The sequence below is a fragment of the Haliotis rubra genome, unplaced genomic scaffold (assembly GCF_003918875.1).
Source record: "Haliotis rubra isolate DU_JTF1 unplaced genomic scaffold, ASM391887v1 Scf1, whole genome shotgun sequence".
In the NCBI taxonomy this organism is placed as follows: Eukaryota; Metazoa; Mollusca; class Gastropoda; order Lepetellida; family Haliotidae; genus Haliotis; species Haliotis rubra.
Window position 1 is genome coordinate 5,900,578 of NW_025764891.1, and position 23,220 is coordinate 5,923,797.

General features: G+C 37.4%; 1 protein-coding gene across 5 annotated transcripts in view; it reads left to right on the forward strand.

Moving 5' to 3' along the window:
* The window catches only part of LOC124275650 (protocadherin-1-like), a 305,204-nt gene that overhangs the window by 203,180 nt on the left and 78,804 nt on the right, over positions 1–23,220 (forward strand). For 4 of the 5 annotated variants that reach the window (XR_006898366.1, XM_046711298.1, XM_046711639.1 and 1 more), the window contains exon 1: positions 9,364–9,476. The exons of the other annotated variant lie outside the window; for it this stretch is intronic. The gene's annotated coding sequence lies outside the window, so the exon portion shown is untranslated. Of the gene's footprint in view, positions 1–9,363; positions 9,477–23,220 lie in introns of those variants that run through there. 5 annotated transcript variants of the gene reach the window in all.

A 23,220-nucleotide genomic window follows, 5' to 3' on the forward strand; every position in this document is an offset into this window, starting at 1 on the left:
TTATTTTATGCTGGAGCCAGCAGTACTCCATATATATTATGACAACCTGTAAATGATCAAGGCTGTGCCAGGCAAACCACTAGTTGATAGTGTGATCAATTCTATACTGTCAGTGTAAGTGAGTGAGTATGGTTTTATGCCGCTTTTAGCAATATTCCAGCAATAGCACTTTGGTTGACACCAGAAATGGGCTTCACACATTGTACCCATGAATCGAACCAGTGGCCCGTTCTACAAAGCAATCGTAGAGCTAAGATGGTAGTAAGTTCCATACTTTAACATAGACTTACGACTGTCATAGCGCTGTCGGCTTGTGGAACGGGGCCCAGGATCTTCGGCATGATAAGCGAACACTTTCATCACAAGGCTACCCCATCGCCACCAAATCCATTTGGGTAAACTCTCCAAAGATGAAGACAATACCTCTGATATAGCCTTGTATTCCTGGATATAGTAAATGTCAAACATCAAAGCAAGAAGATGAATCATCCTTGAATATTTGCCGACACAGATTTGAAATTGTTGTGAAATTTATAAGAATAGGTCACTGAAAGTCATTGATCACCCCAGGTGTTTTCTAAAAGGGTAAGTTGAAGACAGACACAACCTTCTTGAGTGTATTGAAGTGGAATACCAGCTGCTAGTAAAATGTGAATCTGAGGGTCACAATGGCAGTGGTCCTCTAGATACCCTTCATGCATCTTACACTTTAGCGCTTCACTCTATGTGCTTCAAACCTGTTGTCATTTTTGTCCAAACTATATGTGGGAATTCTGGGGAGGTCCTTCCATGGCTAAAATGGGAAATGCAGGAAGTGAGGTGTGGGGAACTTTATTTCAGTCATGTGTCAAAGTCACTGGTGTCATTGACAAACAGCTGCATACAGTAACAGACAGTGACAGATAGTGATAAAGAGTAGCAAATAGTGTCAGACAGTGCAAAATGGTGGCACTTTTGGCAAATAGTCACAAAAATGACAACACAAATAATACCAAACATAAACAAACATTGACAAACAGTGGCTTACTGTTACAAACAGTGGTATTGTGGCAAAGAGTCCATATAAGTACAAATCTAACAAAACATAAAGAAACATTGACAAATGCTGGCAAACTGTTACAAACAGTGCCAAACAATGGCATTATGGCAAACAGTCCAAAACATGACAACACTAAGAAAGCAGTGGCAAACATAGACAAACAATGGCAAACATAGATAAACAGTGGCAAACTGTTACAAACAGTGCCAAACAATGGCATTGTGGCAAACAGTCCAAAACATGACAACACTAAGAAAGCAGTGGCAAACATAGACAAACAGTGGCAAACATAGACAAACAATGGCAAACTGTTACAAACAGTGCCAAACAATGGCATTGTGGCAAACAGTCCAAAACATGACAACACTAAGAAAGTAGTGGCAAACATAGACAAACAGTGGCAAACATGACAAACTGTTACAAACAGTGCCAAACATAGACAAACAGTGCAGTGGCAAACATAGACAAACAGTGCCAAACATAGACAAACAAGACAAACAGTGCCAAACAATGGCATTGTGGCAAACAGCCCAAAACATGACAACACTAAGAAAGTAGTGGCAAACGTAGACAAACAGTGGCAAACATAGACAAACAATGGCATTGTGGCAAACAGTCCCAAAAATGACAACACTATGAAAGCAGTGGCAAACAGACAATCAGTGGCAAACATTGACAAACTGTGGCAAATATTGACAAACAGTGTCCAACATTGACAAACATAGACAAACAGTGGCAAAGAATTATGAACAGTGACCCAATGTTTGAACTGTCTAAGGATATATCATTGTTTGATGCTTGTACTGTCAATCTGTGGTTTGTCTGGTCCAGAATCAAACACTAACACAATCACAAACAATGTTGTAATAATGATAGGTACCATCTCCCCTAAACAATTCCTATAAATATGTTGTGTTTTACAACACCAAACAAATTATCATACTGTCTTAAAACGATTGTCCACTTTTACACCTTCTACGGTACTGCTACGTGGTGGTGGTGGTGGTGGTGATGATCATTACCCTGTACACTCCTTGTCTCTGCCATTATGTTGTAATGGTCAGTCTGGGCAGATTGAAAAGGTTCGTGCCTCTGACTACCAGTTTGTGTACCCAGGAGAAGTGATATTCCCCCTCCCACCCATCATCAACTTCATCCCTGGTGAATCAGCCACAGATGATGGCATCCCACAGACACATCTGCCATTAATTGTTCCTAATATATTCCCCTCAAAACAGATCTCCATACCTTTTGGAGAAGGTCTTGTACAGAGGGGATCTGGTGCAATATATGCCCTGATTTAATCCTATGCTTGACTACGGGAAGATGTAAAATGTATTGCACCGACAATATAGGCAGCTTTTGTTCTTACCATGCACTCCCTGTGGAATGAAATCTCGTATAAAGTAATGTTTTAGTGCAAGTAGATGCAGTGTCTTATTGCACTTGAGTTACTGCAGGTGTAGAAAGATGCTGTATTTTCTTCCAGTTCTATTCAATTTTGTTTTTTAGGAACATGTAGAGAATGGTACAATTTTTTATGCCAGTTCTGTTCATGTATCAAATTTACAACATTTAAGGCCCAAAATACATTCATATGTCATTCTTTTTATTTTCATGTGAATTTTCTGAAATAGGAGTTGGGACATATTTTACTTTTTCATTACATATCTCTGTATATTAACTGTTGACAGATATGAATCAAGTGTAGGGCTGTATAGGACTGGTAAACAAAGAATGGGTGATATTAGGGATTTTCTTCATCTTTAACAGCATGGAAACAATAAAATGAGAACCCATGAAGATCTGGGTTAATAGACTGCTGTCATATAACTGAAATATTGCCAAGTACAGCTTTAACAACAAACTAACACAAAAAAGGTACCAGTGAGTGAGTGAGTTTATTTTTACGCCGCTTTTAGCAATATTCCAGCAATATTACGACAGGGGACACCAGAAACGTGCTTCACTCCTTGTACCCATGTGGGGAATTGAACCCAGGTCTTCGGCATGATGAGCAAATGCTTTAACCACTAACCAGTGTCCAAAGTGTCAACCTAGTCATGTGGACAAGGTGTTTGACATTGGATCAGATAGTCTCAGGTTTGAATTCCAACACAGAACATGACTGTTTTGTAGTCACTTCAAAGTAAGTGTATTCTCAAGTGCTTTTCCTTTCAAAATTTCAAACCCACTTTGAGACATAAGACAGATGAGATGTATTGAACTTCGATAGAATATGTCAGGTTTCTATTTTTAAGAAAAAGCCAAAAGGACGTTTTTTGTCAGTGCAACATGCAGGAAAAAGAAAACACGCATTAGAGTTTTGCTTCTGGCAGTGGAAGATTATTTAAAATGTAGAGTATAAAAAAAAGTCAATAAAAAATGTCATTCAGTTTCAAGTGATAAAAAAATCAATATTGAATTGGACTGCCTTGTGCCTGTATTAGGTATAACTTACAAGTCTTGCTGTCACAATTCTAGAATTTATTTCTGTTTGGGAAGTTGATTTCTTCTGAGAATTAATTCTGCATCTGAACGTCTTGGGATTTTATTTCTTGCAATGTAATCTGGCATGGGAATCAAGGCATGCACTCAAGACTGGGAGCAATTAGTTGACCTTGGGTGTTGTTATCATAGCGATACTTCCAATCGCAACACAGCGGTTATGATGCTTGTCATTACAGTTTATTAGGAAATATATATCTGGCATTGACTTTAATCTGATTTATGGTTGTGTTATTTATATGCTACCTGATTCTGGCAGGGGGTACACATATGTATGTGAAGTTTGGGTAATTTGGACAAAAGTCTGTTAAATTGGAAAGGAGGTTTTCTCAGTTTTTCATATCACAGCCGGCAGTCTTGTGAATCAAATCCTTCCCTTTTATTTCCCCCGACCCAGTCAGTATGTTTTACGTCACTTTTAGCAACATTACAGCAATATTATGGTGAGGGACAGCAGAAATGGGCTTCACACATTGTACCCATGTGGGGAACCGAACCCGGTTCTTTGACATGACAAGCAAGACCAGCAAACACTTTAACCACTCAGCTACACCGACCCAGAGATGACCGGGGCCTCCTTTCACAAAGCACTAAGGTGATCGTAAGTCACTAACGTAACCTTAGTGCAATGTTAAAGAATGGGAGTTAAGGTTAACCTTAGTAAAGGTTGCTTCGTGAAAGGAGCCCCTGGTGGATTGGATGGTCAGTGGTGGACTGCATGACATCATATCCTGATGGCATGGATAATTGCTTACAAGCAAACACACTCGACAAACACTCCTCTTATTTCTGGATTGAGATAACAGGCCTACCATACAAACCGTGAACAAATCCTCAAAACTGAACTCATATACTCCAAAACAGAACAAATATCACCAAAATAGGAAAATAAACTTCCAAAACTGCAACAATATCCTCTAAAACCAAAACAAACCCATCTGTAATGGAAAACTAATTGTTTAAAATGGAAACGAAACTCGCATATCAGCTACAAAAGCGCTCGAGAAAGGTCGCCGAGCATACAAAACGGGAGTCATAGCATCCTGAAACTGCATAAAAATCATCGTAGATGGTGAAGCGAGGAGACGAACAGGCTTTGGTAAATAATGTTTTTGTCACAACGAGTCTAATCTTGAAAATTTGATATCGGGATGTAGCGCATCAACCCCCTATTGTAGTAAGCTTCAAACCTATGTTCATACTTCTTGGTGTCAGGCTTGCGATTCTACACAATGTGGTCCCTAGTTCGACCAAAGAGGGTTTGTACTTTGTTGTGGACATGTCATGCTACTGTTTCTCTTCAGTTTGGTAAGTCCTGGGTAACAGGAGAATGTTATGGGGCCAACAGTATAGTGACCTTCACCTTGACTCATGGTGGGTGCTGCTGGAAGAGCAGAAGTCCTGTAGTGGGAACTACAACTATAAAGTTACCCAAGCAATACTTCCATTTTGTTTTGTGTGGTCCTCTTTATTTTGAATATATATACAAATCCAATTTTCTGAAATATAAAGATTCTTAATGAACTACCTGGCTACCCACCTGAGTTTGAAATAAGAGACGCCACAGAAAATACCCCATCTGTTTCAGCCATGATTACAGGTTCAAATAACAAAGAACTATCCACAAGACTGCATGACAAGAAGGATGGAGGCATCAACTTCCCAACAACTGTGCCTCTATGCAGACAGTACTCCAGCAGTTCCAATGCTGGTTGTCTGCATTGCACAACTTTTGAGTTACAATTGAGCATGTACTATCTTCAAAGGTTTCCAAGTGTATACGACTCCTGCTAAAATCTCATTTGATGATGGTTATGATGATGGTTAGAACGTTCCAGGCCTCAGTATTGCTTTATAGTACATGGATGGAGGACATTTCAGTGGACACATCGCATCTGTGAATAATGTCCATTGACCAGGTGTTTCCCGTTTTTCAAGTGAACAGTTGCCTTGCCTTTGCATGTGTTTGTGATGGGTACATCCAGGGATGGGATATGCTTACCTTTTCACAATTTCTTTTCTGTCACAACCATTTGATATTGATTCATATCACATGCTTTTGAAATAGTTGAAATTATACTATAGACTCCACTTTTAGTAGTTATTTCTTATGATTATTATTAAATGCTTGAATGATTTTATTATAATCATCATACCATAAATTTGGCTTTCACTTTTAATTTTCATTCAACATTAGTCTGACATGCAGTGATATAACTGATGTTGTTAACAAAGTTTGAAAACTCACTCCACTCACTCACTCACTCACTCACTCACTCACTCACTCACTCACTCACTCACTCACTCACTCACTCACTCACTCACTCACTCACTCCACTCACTCACTCACTCACTCACTCACCCACTCACTCACTCACTCACCCACCCACCCACCCACCCACCCACTCACTCACTCACCCACCCGCTCTCTCGGATGCTTCATTCTGGAATGACAGTGTAAGCCAACTGAGGAATGTGGCATGACCACGAAGTCCATCAGAGGCAAACAAAGGCTACACCACCCTAAATCATAACTTCCTACATACACCAGGGATATTAGCTGAGCCAATCTGTCAATACACTTCGTCACCTCCACTGGACAAACTATCTTCCCCAAGACTGCCTATATAATCAATGTTTTTTGCTTGTTGTCTGCTGAATGAGAGAAAAAAATGTTTACGTTTATCTGTGCGGACAAACTGTGTCAATTTAACGTGTACGTGTCATCTTGAACTGATGTGGAAACAGAGATGCCCACTATTATTTACCCTGTATTTGGGCCTTGAATGTCAGGTAGGCATAGATTTTCTCCAAAGTTGGCAGTAGTCGTACTTTTAATTGTGAAGATCCACATATTTTTTCCTATGAGTGTATTTACACTGTTATGTTGCGTCAAATAGGTTTCATGATTTTGTGCAAGTATTTGGAATATTGCAAAAATTTCTTCTTGTTTTTTAGATTTGATTGATTTGGCGAAATGGAATGTATTCAAGTGGTCTAGATTTCAATCCTCATGTCGTCTGTTATAGAAACCCAGCTAAAAAAGTGAATGAGAAGGTTGCAGGGAAGAAAAACTTTTGGTTCTTGTCTTTTCTGTTTAAAGTGCTTGGATCATTGAAACTTCCCCTGGGAAATCTAAGGAACTGTATTTATTATGACTGTTTGCATTGAAAACATATTTCAAAGTTCTGAGACCTTTACAATGGTGTAATTTTTATATTTGTTTTTTTTGTGACTGTGTGCAATATTTGAACATAGAAAACTCCTTTGAAGTATACTATGCAATGATTGAAAGGGATAGTGTGTGAAATTCAACACTAATGTTTAAGTATACATATATGTCAATAGCACGTAATCATAAGAAAGGGAGAATATTTTATGGATGACAACTTCTTTATTATATAATAATGTGACGTTTTGGTAAAGATTCTTATAATGTCAAGCAAGCTTTAATCACCTCAACATCCAAATCAAATTTTCAGTTTTATTCTATAAATCGTGTTTAGTGTAAGGTAGACTGACACATACTTTCTAAAATTCAAAACATACAAAGGTATACTGAATGAAACAATTAAAGGAACACCATTTCATGACAGTGTTCCTTTATTTATTGTCAGATTTCCTCCCACGGGGGAATTCAAAGCTGGTGATGAAAACTGGAAAATAGTAAAGGAACACTTGAATTTTCATGTGTTCCTCTATTTGTTTCTCTCAGTATATTATAATCATGTCTGTTGTTGCTGCAGTCACTGATGTTCCAGGTGATGATGGTGGATGGCAAATAATTGAACTGGACCATTGGATCCAAATATTAATATTGTGAGCAATGGTCCAAATCATCATGGTACAATGACATGCAGTCGACCAGCAGGATCATAAACAGATGATGAATATGGTGTTAAACACCAACCAACCAACAGGCCTTGGTTACGGGGAACCAATTCTACCTGGCATCATGCTGGTATTTCCACATTCTTTGAATCTGAAGAATTTCTTGGCTAAATTGTAATTTAATTTGTAATACTTGGCCCAGAGAGTGTCTACATTTTTTTCAACTAATGAAATTTAAAGTTCCAGAAGTATTCTAGAGTTGCTGAGGATGTTAAGAAATTTTAAGAATACATTATGCCTTTGTGCTGTCAGTGTCCCTCATTCTCAGAATATGGTTTAAATCCTGGAGCGAGACTCAGCCAAAATAAGTACTAGTTTTACTTTTCTAAGACAGCGTAATCCAAAACATAATGTATGTTATGTTGAGATATTTTGGTTTCGGTGTTTGATTGTCAGATTAGAGAGATTAGGTTGTACATTGTAGCCAACACCTCATAACGTTTCCCTAACAACCAACTTCCTGACTGAAACAGTTTATCCGAAGTAAAACTTGATGAAGACCAGTAGGTAGTATTCAGTGCAATATCCCCCTGAACTGTTATGCACCTTTGTGATAAAATACATTCACTTTTATGAATAAATTGGATGTGACAGAGCTCACAATCCTGTAAAAATTAATCACTTTTGTGTTCATTCATTTGCCAAATGGCCTCACTATGCCACCATCTTTAATGATTGCTTACTTTGAGTTCCTTTCTTTGAACCCATACTCAAAGAACAGATCCTCTTTATATATGAAGTTAGTGCTGGTGCTGTGTAGATCAGCTGATTCACCTCAGATGCTCATTGAAGATCTGAGACAAACGGGAAATGAAGGTTCCACACTATCACAGGCCGCTGTTTACTTCGCTAATTGGTCAGTAGCAAATAGCCCGTGGTCTAATCCATGCCACACTATCTGTACAGTAGTCAATTACAGGCGTCAATTACAACGTTGGGCTTTGATCGCTCAATCAAACTGCACAAGTGTAGATTTCTGGATTGAGTTGTTGAGTTATTTAGAGCTAAAACTGAAAACTGAAGCTGGTGGTATGTGAAAATTGTGATTTTGGTCTGAAGAACATATCAAAGTGAACAGATTTATGAGAAATTCATGTCAACGAAAATTTCATCTGAAACATGTTTATTGAGAAGTAGGGTAAGTATTTTCAATCTAAGATGAATTAATGATAATATTCATTGAAGTAAAAATACAAACTGTAATACAATTTGAAGAGCTTATGATTTTTAATGAATACCAACCCTAGAAATCCAATGGCATCATTTGTAAAAATTAAATTTTGGATGAATAAACACACTTTGATCTTGTCTCAAACCACACTCTTGCCATGTCACATTAACTTTAAATCCTAATTTAATTGCAATGAAATTTGTTAAATTTCATTTTAAATGACACCATCGTTTTTGCTTGACTCAATATTTTCAACCTTTTTAATTGATGCTGTACATGTTATCCAGTTACAATTCAATACATATGGTTATCTAGCATGGAGGACGAGGAAATGAGGTGTGATGGATATCAGAGGAACCATTCGCCACACTAATTAGTCAGAAGCATATAGACCTGCTGGTAATCCGGTCCAGTGTCGTCAATTACAGGCGTCAATTACATTGTTCAGCTTTGATCTCTCCCACAACTTTACACAAGCTGGGAGATAGGCGGGTGTAAACTTATCATTGGAGGCAATCAAGTAACAGTCCCACTTTGATATTTGTTAACACACTTGTGTGTGACCACCTTCCCTTCCTCCTATCAACATCATCAGCACTTGAAGATACCGAGCACATGTTGAGCCAGCTGTCAGTCAAAGTCACATGACTCAGCTCCCTGCTGGGATTGGCCGGTGAGCATTTAGAGGCGGAGAAAGGCATGAATGGAAACAGCGTTTGTAACAGTTGGGTGAACGTACTATGTATGGCTAGAGTATCTCGCTCAGGAAGGCGTGAGGGAGACTATATTCTGTGGACTAGTCTGTGTTAAACGGGTTGTGTCAGAAAGTTGCTGAGTGGATTATTCTAGCGATTGACAGTGTTTCAGGTATGTCATTGGAGTTCTGATTCCATTTGTTGTTTTTCGAGGAATGGATTTAGACACAGGTGGAGTAGTTTGTGGAAGTTTGTGACGAATTGGTTCACAAATTTGGATATACATGTATGCATGGATTTTCCTGTACTATATAATGGGTATGCAAAAATAACATCAAGACTGAAAGATTATAATTGATATTCTGTTAATTGATATAAGATTCATTTTATGCAGTCCTAGTTTTTATCATGAGTAAAAAAAGCTATTAAGTTATATTATGGCTAATTCTATGAAAATTACTTTTACCTTGAAGATAATTATTATTGAAAAACAAATCTTGCAATTGGAAACATCTGACATTTGATTTGAAGATAGTGAGATGGAGATTATCAATATTATATTATATTTTTTTCAATCTCGGCGTGATATTCAAAATAAAATTAAACAGAAAGATAAAAAATCAATTTAATTGACTAAATAATTGATACGTTCAAGATTTCCGAAGAAGATCCTCTGAACAAAATCTCAAATATCAGTAGATTTGCACCACAGTTTAATTATGATATGAAGATATTTCTTGATGATAACAATTTACTGCAAAAAATACCAAGTGGAATAAAAACTTCATGTACCATTGAAAAAGGTATTTAGCATTGATAACAACAAAAAATATAGCAATTTTCTTGATCATGATAATATTGAACCTCTTGAGGGATGAATAAGTAAATGTGTGTTATGAAGATACAGTGTAGCTTTTTAACATCAAATAGGATGGGTTTGGTGGCGTTTGTTGTTTGCGACTGATGGAGGGGGTAGATTTAGTTAAATTAAAACTATGGCAGGTAGTGACATGTTCATTGGGAATCAGAACCAGATTCGTATGTCTATCTGTGCATGACCTTTTCATGAAGGTCAGCGCAGGAGAATATGTCAAATGAGCAACTAGACTACTGTGGAGTTGAGTTTCGTCCCGTAAACACTCATTGTAAATAAAGCATTTTTTACATGGTATTTTAAATATAATTTTTTCTAATTTTCAGTGTATTAAGGTAATGTTCCATGCAGGTTCCAGAGGTGTCAATTTCTCTAGTCTGATGAATCGTGTTATCATAAGTCAGCTCAAAACTGTCGTGAATTGCATCATCTGCTGAAATGATCGATACTTCCATCATATCTTGTTGACATCTTTGTTGATTGCATGGCAATACTCATCTGAACTATGAAATAAAAACATTTATGTTTCACTTATCATGAAACTGTTTTATGGAGAATGATGCTGGACCATTATAAAACTTCCTCACACATCCCGAGTGTTATCTATAAGATTATGACATAGATATTCAACAAATTCTCATTTTATGGCCAAATAATGGCCTTATCCAGGATCCCAGTTGCATATTAGCCAGGACTGAGGAATGATAAGCAGTTCTTATCAGTCTGCCATTGCTATAGAGATAATTACTTCAAAGACCAGAGTTGTATTCTCCTATCACAAATATGCATGAAACGATAATTATGATTTTATTCATGGACCCGATTTCATCCTGTTTATAGGAAGGTGTAGAACTGTTCGTAGGTAATAAAGACCTTTATGAAGAAACACAATTCCTGTTTACAGGTTACGTGGGATTACTGGTGCAGAAATTGGCGCCATAATGCTTGGCACTGCTTCGGCAGCAAGTCTGGTTTTGATGAAAAATTAAATATCATCTCAGTTGACCTCTCCTGTGTTGTATGGCGTTAATTTCAGGCTAGAATATAAGTTTGGTTTTATCTTAGGGTATTTCTTTAATACTTATCTAGAAAATACATCTCATGCACGCTGTATTTCTAAAGATTTGAAAGTTTGTATTGATTTGACCGATATCATTGCTAAGAGAACTCATTTCTTTGTATTTATTATGTCATATAATAGAACATGATACATGTGCAAAATTCAAATTTCAAAATTCATGTTCTTAAACATTAGTTATAAAATTTTATACTGATATCACAGTTATGTCTTTACAGACAAACGAAAGTTCCTCAAAGAACAGTTCCTGTATTTGAATGCGAAAGACTACAGCGTCTCTCCCCCTACAATCAACGATATATCTGCTGGGGTTAATTCACAGTAAAATGAAACAGATAGGGCAAAAATGGGAATGATCTGAGATGGAGAAAAAAACAAGTGTAGTGGCCAGAAGATGTGCCATGGCTAGATAGATTGTGTCTCACTATAACTCAATTTAACATTTGTCATTGTCGTACATAACCCCCCACTGCCTCATTTAAACAGTCTCTGCGAAATGTCAATTCCATTAGAAGGCTCAGTTGATCCAAGTTTGGAACTCAGTTTCTTGGAATAATGGTACGGTTGGTACTTATGTACATATCTATAGGCCTTGGATAGATGCTTTCTTTGCTACGTTGCTATCTATAGATATTGTTGTATTGCTTGGAAATTTAGAACTTATATTTATATTCTAGAGATCTTGCAGAAGCTAGTGTGTGTTTATGAAAGTAAGCATATTAATACAAGGTCAGATTATGATGATGATGATGATGACAACGACAACGATGATGATGATGATGATGATGATGATGATTATGATGAAGAAAAAGAAGACATAAACATAAAGAATTTCAGATTACACCAAGGATAATAATATAAGGTTATGAAAATGGAACATATATTTTATCGTTTTTACAGTTTAAAATTATTTTTACATAAAAGCCTAATACTATGGCAAGCATAATAATAGGTCAAGGAAATAAATGACACAATAACGCTGAATACTGTAATCAGGTAATCTGTTATGATGATAATGATTATAATAGTTATGATGATACAGATACTCATTATTTTGAAAAGCTGATCAATATTTCACTCATGTATTTCATAAGGGGTGCTGTAGACATATTGGTATTTTGACATGAAGGCTGAAGGCGCCATTTGGTGAAAGGGCACCATTTGGTATCTACGAAAAGTGTGTTGCTTGGGAAGAGTAATGCGCCACAGCGAATCAATAATGTGCCGGAATTACAACAATTTTCCCATCATGCCGTTCTAAATTGCGGCCATCTACTAGTATCATAGAGGAGAAAAACTAATGGGACTATACCAATTTTTTTTATAAGAATAATCGTTACAAAAACAGAATAACATTGCAGAAACTTTCAAAAGATGAAATTTGATATATCTTATGTAATGGTATCTTTGCTTTATGTTTGGGCAGTTTATGACATGTTGATTATTCAATTTGAGTGTCATGAATGTGTTTATTTTGGAAGTGCCAAGTTGCACACCAATTTAATGTTTTCTGTTAGAGGTAGCAATCCAGTGGCAAGGATACACTGTTGAATTTCATGGTTATATTGAAAGAAATATACGCTTTTGAAATCGATCCGATGTCAATTTCATCTAGGTCTTGCCTGACAGGTTATTTATATTTCTGTGCATCATTTCTGGCAAAAATGTCAAAACCGTTTCCTGATGATATTCTTTTTATACATTTGGACATTTGATTGACAGCACAATTGTTATATTGTCCGTTATGTAATCAATAGCACCTCCCATGCAATAGACATGATGAATTTGTGTGAAATATGTGTAAATATAACATTATACTTGATTGATATATACACCGAAGTTTGGAGGACAATCCATTTGACAGATGAAGAGGCTGCCTGCATTGATTCTTGTTTCATTTAAAATGCAAAAAAATCATTCTTGAAAGTTGGAGCACATATTTTGAGGTGGTTGTGAATGGCTGCGTTTGAAAAAAATTAATTCTCACAAACGATTTTGTGTGCTGTTTGGGAAAGGGACAGTGATGGTTGAATGAAGTTAAAAAGTTTTAAAAAAAAACCCAGCTTATTATTACAAATTGAAGTGCTATTTTAAAATCTATGAGTTCTGGATTGTGTGACTTTGCATGAATGCAAGCATTTCAAGTTTAAAGAAGCCAAGAAAAAGATGATTATGTTTTATTTTGCACTGATGGTTTATATATACAGGCCATTATATCAAAGATTGTAAATCTCTCTAAGAACTTTTTGCAAGGTTTTTGAAGACAGTAAGGAGATTGAATTGAGATGATTTGGTATTGTTTTATTCAATCTGTTCTAAAGCCTCAGTAATTGCCACCGTTTTTGCCAGTTTGTTCATACTGAAATTCCCAGGGAAATACTTTTCTAAGATAAGGCATTGATTCGAAAATTCCTGTTTACAATTCTTTCTAAATTGCTGAGCAGTAAGCTGCAATTACTGTGCCAAATTACAGAAGAAAATGTGTACTTGAGTTTTATCAACCAATGCCATGATTTTCTAACAAAAAAGATGATTCATTATGTGGGATTCACGATTCAAGATTCGGAAAGCCGTAGTATTTTACAGACCTTAACTGCCAGAAACCTAGATTACTGAGCAAATATATGTAACAGGCTATTATGTATGGTTGTGAGTAAATATCTGAATTACTCCGATCGATGACACACATTCATTTGAGTAAAACAGAATATCGTATCAATGGGATTATAGATATCATACACAATGATAGTGATTGTGCTTGGCATGATTCCACAATCAGAGTATGTCTGTGTTACAACCAGGCTGTACCAGGTCCCTTCAAGATGGAGGTTATTCTGTCCTGGGCCCCGTTCCTCAAAGCGATCGTAGCGCTACGACAGTCGTAAGTCTATGTTAAAGTATGGGAGTTACGATCATCTTACGGCTACGATTGCCTTGAGGAACGGGGCCCAGATCAACTCTATTGGATAGTTACGTATCTTAAGATAGCAAATCTACCAAAGAAACTTGGGTACAAATGGCGCTAAGTGTAACAATATTTACCTACTTTGCTTTGAAAAATGGCAAAAAGCTGATAATTATCTGAACACTTTTACACATTTTTATTATCAAAATAGAAAATGAAAATCTAACAATCTAATTCTTTAGTAACTAACTAAGTGTTCTTTAGTAGGTAACATGAGAGTATTGGCCAATATACTGATTCCCTCACCTCATGTGAACCTGTGTTACCAGTTGAGAAGAAGTGTTTTTAACTCAGAATGTAAAGTAAGTCTGGTCATTGAATATGATGTTAAGTAATAGTTACCACAGAACTGGAATGGTCAGATCATGAGTGTGTTTGTCCATTGGAGCTTGTAACCTTGTTGGTTGTAGTTGTTGTCTAGGCATACTATATATGGATCACAATATATTATTTAGGAAATGTCTATTAATAATTCTGTTGTTTGTATTCTTGTACAGTTATCCATTTTGAAGCACTTGGAGTCAGATCTGGACCATGTGACATGTTTGAACAACTCTGAACAGTTATCATGGTAGTAATGGTTATATTTCTATACAAAATGTACAAATCATTCATGTTGTGTCAAAATCTGTGAATTTGGTTAAGTTAAGAAAAGGAAGTGAAATTCATATTCTGTGCAACGAATTATAGAAAGAAGAGGCAGAGGAATGGGAGACAAGGTTAAAATGACTTGTACAGATTATTTCACTAAAATATCAATGTATTTTTATATCTTTTGGTATGGCACTGCCAGAGAATCCAATCCAGTGACCTACTTTCTGGCAGGTGCTCTATTCTTACAATGGTGGTCATCATGCAAGTTCAGTGAGTGAGTGAGTTTAGTTTTACCGCTTTTAGCAAGATTCCAGCAACATCATGGCAGGAGACACCAGAAATGGTCTTCATACATTGTACCCATGTGGGGAATCGAACCCAGGCTTTCAGCATGACGAGCAAACACTTTAATCACTAGGCTTCAGTGACATCATGGTTGGGGAGATACATCAGTAACATAATGGCTTGACATTTAGTTCAATACCTCGTCAGCACCTCACTCAGCACCTCACTCAGTAATATTCCAGCTACAAAGACTGTAAAAGATCAACTTTGGCCCACACAAACCAGGAATCAATATTTGTAACAATGTCTACTGCGAGAGGGAATAATGACATGCAATTAACCAAGACACCAAGCCTGAACACCCGACCCATTTTTGGGCCAGTTACAAGAGGCATACATTTCTGAGAACTTAATCCAATCCAGAATTCACATGTTGAAGAAAGTAGACCCAGAGTGATTATATAATTACATATAATACTCAAAAGGTGTTGAAGAGCCCATTTTTCAATATTACTATGTTTGATCTGTCATGGCCACAACAGATTAAAAGTAGTTTATGAAACAAAACAGATCTTGTTTAACCAAGTACAAATACATATATCCACAATATTTTTCCCAGAAGAATATACTCTGATAGAAATATGCTACTCCAATTTAATTCCCACAACTGAAAGTCCGTGTTGCAGTGCCCACCAACCATGACAGATCAGCTATAGTCAGATGGAAACTAAGTGCTCTTTAGTTTCTTTTGGGATAGCTTATTGCTATCATGATATATTTCAGTAGGAAATAAACTCTCAGTTTGTGTATATTTATTTAGAATCTACACTTTCCTGTGAAATACATGTGTCTATTTTGCGAGACAGTGCCCTGTGCTCATCCATGGGTAGTCTGTCTCACAGTCCCTGGACCACATTATTTTCCCTACTGCCTACTGCCTTGCCCTCCCTGCAATGCTAAGTCCTAAATGAAGCAAGTCTAGATTTCTCTAGGTTTCCCTTGAATCTCCCAACTCACTGGGGCTCCTATATTCAGGATGAAGCAGTTGGTCAAATCCATGACCTGATCTGTAGGGCAGCTATAGTTCATGTTGAAAATGCTCTCTGACCTCCACAACCTGAGTTGTCAGTTTTAGTCATTTAACAGTTTAGTAGAGAGGCTGATTAGATAAGTCACTGAATTGCCAGCCGGAGGAACTACTTCTTGTTGTAGTGGGTTGGTGTAAGTTCTTTTCAGTATTGTCATGGAGAATGGGCATGCCATCCGTCAAGTCAGTTTGATACTCATGGTTCGTTGTCAGATGGTCTCTGACTCCAGCGATATATCATGGTTTCTACTTTCTTGGGGAATATAACTGCCTTATGTCTTATACATGGGATACTTGGCTGTATTTAATTTGTTCCAATTTTAGCATGGAATAAGATCGAATTTATAATATATATATTTAAACAAGCAACTACATTTAAATGGATTTAACCTAAAACTGTGGTAATCTAGACTTGCCACACATTCTAGACTTGAATTTGGCTGCACTGGGTATATTTGCCTCAGGGTCTGTATGACAGAAGGGCAGTGAATAGCCTAGTCTTTAAAGCATCTGCACGTCACACCAAAGACCAGAGTTCGAACCCCCACATGGGTACAATGTGTGAAGCCCATTTCTGGTGTCCCACCGTGATATTGCTGGTGTCCCACCGTGATATTGCTGGAATAATGCTAAAAGCGGCGTAAAACCATACTCACTCACTCACTGTATGACAGACTTAGAAACTCAGCGATAGAGGAGATTCCGGAAAACCAAGACTTGTGTTATTTAGGTCTATAGCATTACAGTAAGATAGACTGATGTTCAGTCTCTGAAAAAATGTATCTTGTATTGAACCAAAAAAATACATGGAAACTGATTAGGAGCCCCAATGCGATTGAAGATTATGACCCTGTAGAAAATCTAGATGTGTTTCATTCAGCATTACGGCAGGACAAAAGGGAAAATGATATGGTTCAGGGACTATGAAAATGACTGAAGTTCTATTTAACCATGAATGATATCAGTTCATCAGAGCATGAGTCAGTGAAACATTAATATATGAACAGATAGGTTATGGGATCTTTCTTGTATCATTTTGCTGTGATGTGTTGGACATATTGTGAAGCTAAATATTTATTAGTTGAACAAATGACGGATGAGTATCTCATTGTGACATTTTAGAGTGTAAGTGATGGAGACACTCAGACGCACGCAGACTTACGAAAGTTGATATTGTTTCACAAGCTTTCATCTTTTGTATAGGGCTGTATGTTCATAGAATTTTATCTTTTGTCGATGTTTCAAGATTTGCATCGAGGTTAAATGGAATGCATTTGAATTGTTTCTTTGGACAACTAGATCAAAGAGAATTGTCGAACAGAAAGCATGAGTTGTTCGTTTTGTACAATTCAGGTATGGCAAACGACAGGTATTTGGGGTTTCATTGCAAACACCTTATATCCTTCATGTACTCTGAATGCGAAATCAGTTAATCAGGAGTAATTGCTTGAACTCCGATACTTGAGAACAACAGTCACACAATGTTATTCTTTGCCGTCTGCCTGTTGCTGTAATCTGAGCTCTTAAAGGGACCTAGCTGTTCTAGCAGAACCAGGAGGAGACTAAGGTCATCTCTCACTTTCACACCTGTGTCACCTGTGGTCCGGAACATCGTTAACCATCCACCTCTACCTGTTCAAACTGTCAGTGTAATGTTGGCAGTGTACAACATTGTTTTTGTAAAACTTTCAAAGCGGACTCTTCGTTACAGAATGCCATCAGTCAACGCTAAATAACAGTCAATGTTTCATCTTATTGTTGACAGGGGAGGGTTGTGACAAGCATTCACTGCCCTGCTGTAATTGTTAGTTCTTGCTGCTGTCGTTAATCTTAGTCATGTCGGGGACACGCAGCTGAAGATGAAATGACCCCTGTCCATGTTAAGTCGGTCCTTCCAGGTTGGTAGTCGTGTTGGCATGTAGGTGGTTAGTAGGTTGCAATGCTGCACTGATACGAGATTAACCCTCCACAGGTGAAAGATTAATTGATCCCCACATGCTTTAGTTCTCAGACACAGTTACAAAGGGACTTTAAAAGTCAATACAGTTTTAGGATGGGATGCTTCAGTTGACGCTTAATAGGGTATCATAGGACAGTGGTATTGTCAGGGAGATGTCTGATGGGTCATCTAACTGCTGTAGAGGGGTCGATGATTTGGCTGAGATTGTGGGGTGGTTGGCCAGGGCTGTTATTGGGGGTGGTGGTTGTGGGTGGTTGAACAGGGCTGGGGAGTAGGGTGGATGGTCATATTTGAGCAGGGGTGGTGGAGGGAGTGATGTTTATTTGGACAGGCTGGGGAGTAGGGTGGATGGTCATATTTGAGCAGGGTTGATAGGGTGGGTGACAATTATTTGGGAAGGGCTAGGTAGGTAGGGTGGATTGGTGAATGTGGTAGGGATGGGTTTATATGTGCACCCAGGTGGGTGAACTGGGAAGGCACAAGCTGATGGGCAGGGCAGGGTGGGTGACTGGAAATGGTGGGTAGGTGGAAAGGGTGGCAGTCTTTGGACAGGGCTAGGTAATTGGGTTGACGAGTAAATGGGCAAGGCTGGCTAGATGGAGTGAGACAGGGATAGGATGGACAATCTCATTGTAATACCAGTCTGTAAAAAGAAATGTTGCACCATCTGAAATAAATGCATGATAAGACTGTCAAACTCTCATTTTTGTAGCTATTGAGACTTTTTTTAAACTGGTTTATAAATACATCATTCCTACAAATGACAGATAATTGAGACTGTCTCCAAAACATGGTGTCTGTATTACAACATGTTCTCTTGGGAGAAAAGAAAAAGTCTGAAATGTCCTTTTTAATTTTTAATTTTTTTGCAATCTACAAAACAAGACTTATTCCAAAAGAAGTCTAAAAAAATAGAAGTCTAGTAAACATAGCCCTAAATAGTGTCTGTATATCTATCTTTAAGGCATACTGTCAACTCTAACCCTGAAATGTCTAACAGTAATATTTCACTGAACAATATATCAATGACTCCTGGACATTCTAGTTGTCGATTTCTTATTGCTCATGATGTTCTTGTCAGCATCTTTTATGACCATGTCAGGGTCAGCAGACGTCATCCTTCATTTGCAAACTGTATCAGTTTGTTGATTCTAAAACACTGCTTTATTGAGTTATTCCACAAAATTGACAACTTATATTTATTATAATTATTCAAAAACATCTTTTTCGACTGGAAAATAATTGCAACCAAAAACATTCCATGACAACAAAGAATCTCTGATAAAAGCAGTATCCGTTCTATGACTGTTTCAAGAGCATTGATCACTTTCAAAGACACATAACGGCAGACATGCTGGCACATTCTCTAATGCTCGACATGTTGACGTATTAACACTCATGTCTAAGTTGTTTGCATATGTTTGTTGCATTTTGAAGAAAGGGTAACATTACACCCACCAGCCCTGCCAAAAAATTTAACTCAAAGCTTTGTCATCCGTGTATGTGTGAATACTTCATTTCAACAATGGCTACATGCTGTGAACATTGGTGACCCATGATCAGAGATGACAAAACTGTGTCCATGAATCGCTCAGACCATCTATTTCCATTCAGCCTGGACAGTGGCTAAACAGAGTCATCGGTCATCTAACGGACACATTATTTGGTCGGACATTTGACCATGATAAGTGAGCCGGATGGAAGAAGGACGGACCTGGTCGGTTCCAATCGGTCTTGTCAAATGATTCCAGTGTATAATTACCTCCCCTTTATTATTCATGGCGATTTTCTTGAAATTTCTTCAGCTGTACGATTCTTCACAACATCCATGGTGATCGTCAATATCTGGAACTACTTAGATGGTGTGTATTTCACAGTCTGAAGATGGCATTTCACACTGAAAAAGACGTCAGTGCAACACCGTTTGTTTGAAATAGATCACATTTTGATAAATGAAGAAGCTGAAATTTCAGAAATTGATTGATTCATTTATCATTTATTTGACACTTAAGGTTATTTGTTTATAATAGAACATGGCTCTTGAAATAATCATTGATCATATACTTCTTATCATGGGATATATGCTATATCCTTGGTGTAGACATTTGATATTGATTAATATATCATGATTGATTATGAAATCTGTATTCTTAGTTGTTATGGATGAGGATATCATCTGTTTTTATTTCAAACTTAAAACCGATATAAGTCAGTGGACTTAATGGAAAGTGTATGTGACAGCCACGTCTAAACAAGTTTGGGAACAGTACTTAGCAGTAGTAAAGTGAGAGCTTAAAGTTGTTCAAGAGTAATTGTGTTAAATAAGAAATTGGCAGTTGACGCCTGGTCACAATGTTGCATCTACACATGTGTAAAGTGGACGTCAGACAGTTTCTCGTCTGAAAGTTTCATTAGTGAGATTGAATAGTTTTCCCCTCGAGATTCTCTAATACAATTCTACTCCATAACTTTGAATTTTGTTCGACATGATGCAGCATCGGGGGATTTAGCTGTGTGAGTGAGTTTTTATTGCTACTGTGACTGATAGCTTCATTTAAAACACAGCATGTCGGGCAGAAGCAACAAAGTTCATCCATAGTTACGACTTTGGTGAAACTGAGAAGGTAGGGAAGTGGGAGATGGAGCTCGCCGTTGGATTAAATCTCAGATTCAAACCCGAAACAAAATATCATGTATTTTTTTATTGGGTGCCAAAAAATATTATTTGTAGTGATAAGTCTTCCTGATTTTCTGAAGATTGACATTTACTGTGTTTCTGAAAGAAACGTTGCAAGCTGTTCCTTTTTTGCAAAGACTGTTTGAATCAAATTTTAATTGCCTTAAATGGTCTAAATAGTCTGCTTTAGAAAAACAGCTCTTAAAGAAGTATCATCAGTGCAGCTGTTTTAGAGCTGTGTGGGAAAACATATGACAAATGCCAAGTATCATGAGGTGAATTGTCGGTGCCAGAGAATCATGGTGTAAGGAATTTAATTACATAATATGAAAGGTCTTAATAAAGGTGTGAGGAATAGAGTAGAGGCAAAAATTGTTTGAATGGATCACTGAAACTCAGATGACACCAGGTCTTGACAAAAGACATGAGCAAGTCCTCACATATGTGTGAGATAATGTTATTATATGCCACAATAAGCAATAACAAAGTTATATCACAGAGTTATATTTCAGCAGCATGTAAAATAATCGTAAACCGTAACATGATCATACATGTTATCGCACACAATAACGTTGCTCCAAGGCTATGTGGGGCTGTGGGGTAACCTAATGGTTAAGCGTCCGCTCGTCAGCTGTAGACCCGGGTTTGATACCCCACATGGGTACAATGTGTGAAGCTTTTTTCTGGTGTCCCCTGCTGTGATATTGTTGGAATATTGCTAAAAGCGGCATAAAACCACACTCACTCACTCACCCAAGGTTATAATGAATAGTGAATCCATAGTATTGGATGATAAAATAATTTTATAATAATTCTATAACGATTTTATCTTGTTAATGAGCAAGTAAACACAGTACAGGACACCAGTATAGTGATAACTTGTTCATCATTTTTATCATCTAAATAATATGATGTTCACTTACAAGTACTACCATAAAGAATTGTACAGGGCTAACACACTCCCATACATTAGGTACTTGATATATTTCTAAATGCATGGATTATCTTATAAATGGGAGAATGAGAAGTTTCCACACAGTTGCTGATGAATTTTTCATATCTGTTTGACCTTAAGTGCCATTAGACAGCTCCATCTTGTAGAGAGCGCTGTGTGTAACAGTCTGCACACCTGGTCATCCACAGCTTAACGCATCCATTAGCAGTGCTTCCAAACTGGGTTACTGCCTCACAACTGTTAAACTGCCATACCTTCTCCAGCTGACTTTTGAAATGGACGTGTGTTAATTACACCACATGGTGAAATGTACGATTTTCAGCTGACCATTATGGTAGTATGTGTAGCTGACCTTTGTCTCACGTTTCTCCGATTTCGAAATGTATTTGACCGAAAGTGCTGATGTTGCAGTATTACGAGTTTGTGTTGCATAGTTTAGCAATTTGACAACATGAATAATTTATTTGTGAAACTGTTCATTTCAAATGCATCATTTACTTAAGTGTTTGAAAGTTTAATACCAACTAAGAGGAGCATGTGGTTTGAAGGTTCGAAACATTGGTGAGCAAAAAGTTAAATTGACAATCAGTTGGGTTGTTTTGCAGCTTAAGGAAGACTTTGTTGCAGTGAGTAGTTTGCCATTGTCAAATATGTCGTTTTAAGAGGATGAACACAGGCTTAAAATATTTATAAGACGAATGGATGTCTTTTTGCCTCACTACTAAGAGGTAGTGAAATCATTTACAACACATTAACAACAGTCTATACTACACAACTTTTGATAGGGATATTACCATTATTTCAACAAGAGTCTGTCTGTGTGGTATTATTCGAAGTGACCCAAATGCAAGTGTACTTTTTACACAGATTGTTATGTATGTTGAGTGAAGAGAATTACTGGACAGGAGGCACATGTTGAAACGCAGTCATGTTTTTCGTTATTAAGGGTTGGTGTCCGATCTTGTCACCTGATGGGTGATGGTTTTACCTAGTGGTTAAAGCGTTCACTCGTCACGCCAAAGATCAGGTTCGATTCCCCACATGGGTACAATGTGTGAAGCCCATTTCTGGTGTCCCCCGCCGTGATATTGCTTGAATATTGCTAAAAGTGGTTTAAAACCCAACTCACTCACTCACTCATGTCACCTGAAGCTGACAAGAACTGGAGATGATTTGGTCACTGTTGACATTTTGATGCATTTTAATACTGCATTCAGTGCTATAATATACAACTTTCATCACTGCTCCTATTATTTTCCAAGTTAGCAGTGAATCCAGATCATTTCAACAAAGCCATTACTTTAATGATAACTAAAATAACAGAACTTGCAATTTAGTTTCAATTTAGAATTTCTTTAAGGACATTTGCGGCAGACTTGGTGTTAAATACCTGTGCAACCAATACACGCACAAAGAAAAACAAGTCCCCACTTGCATACCT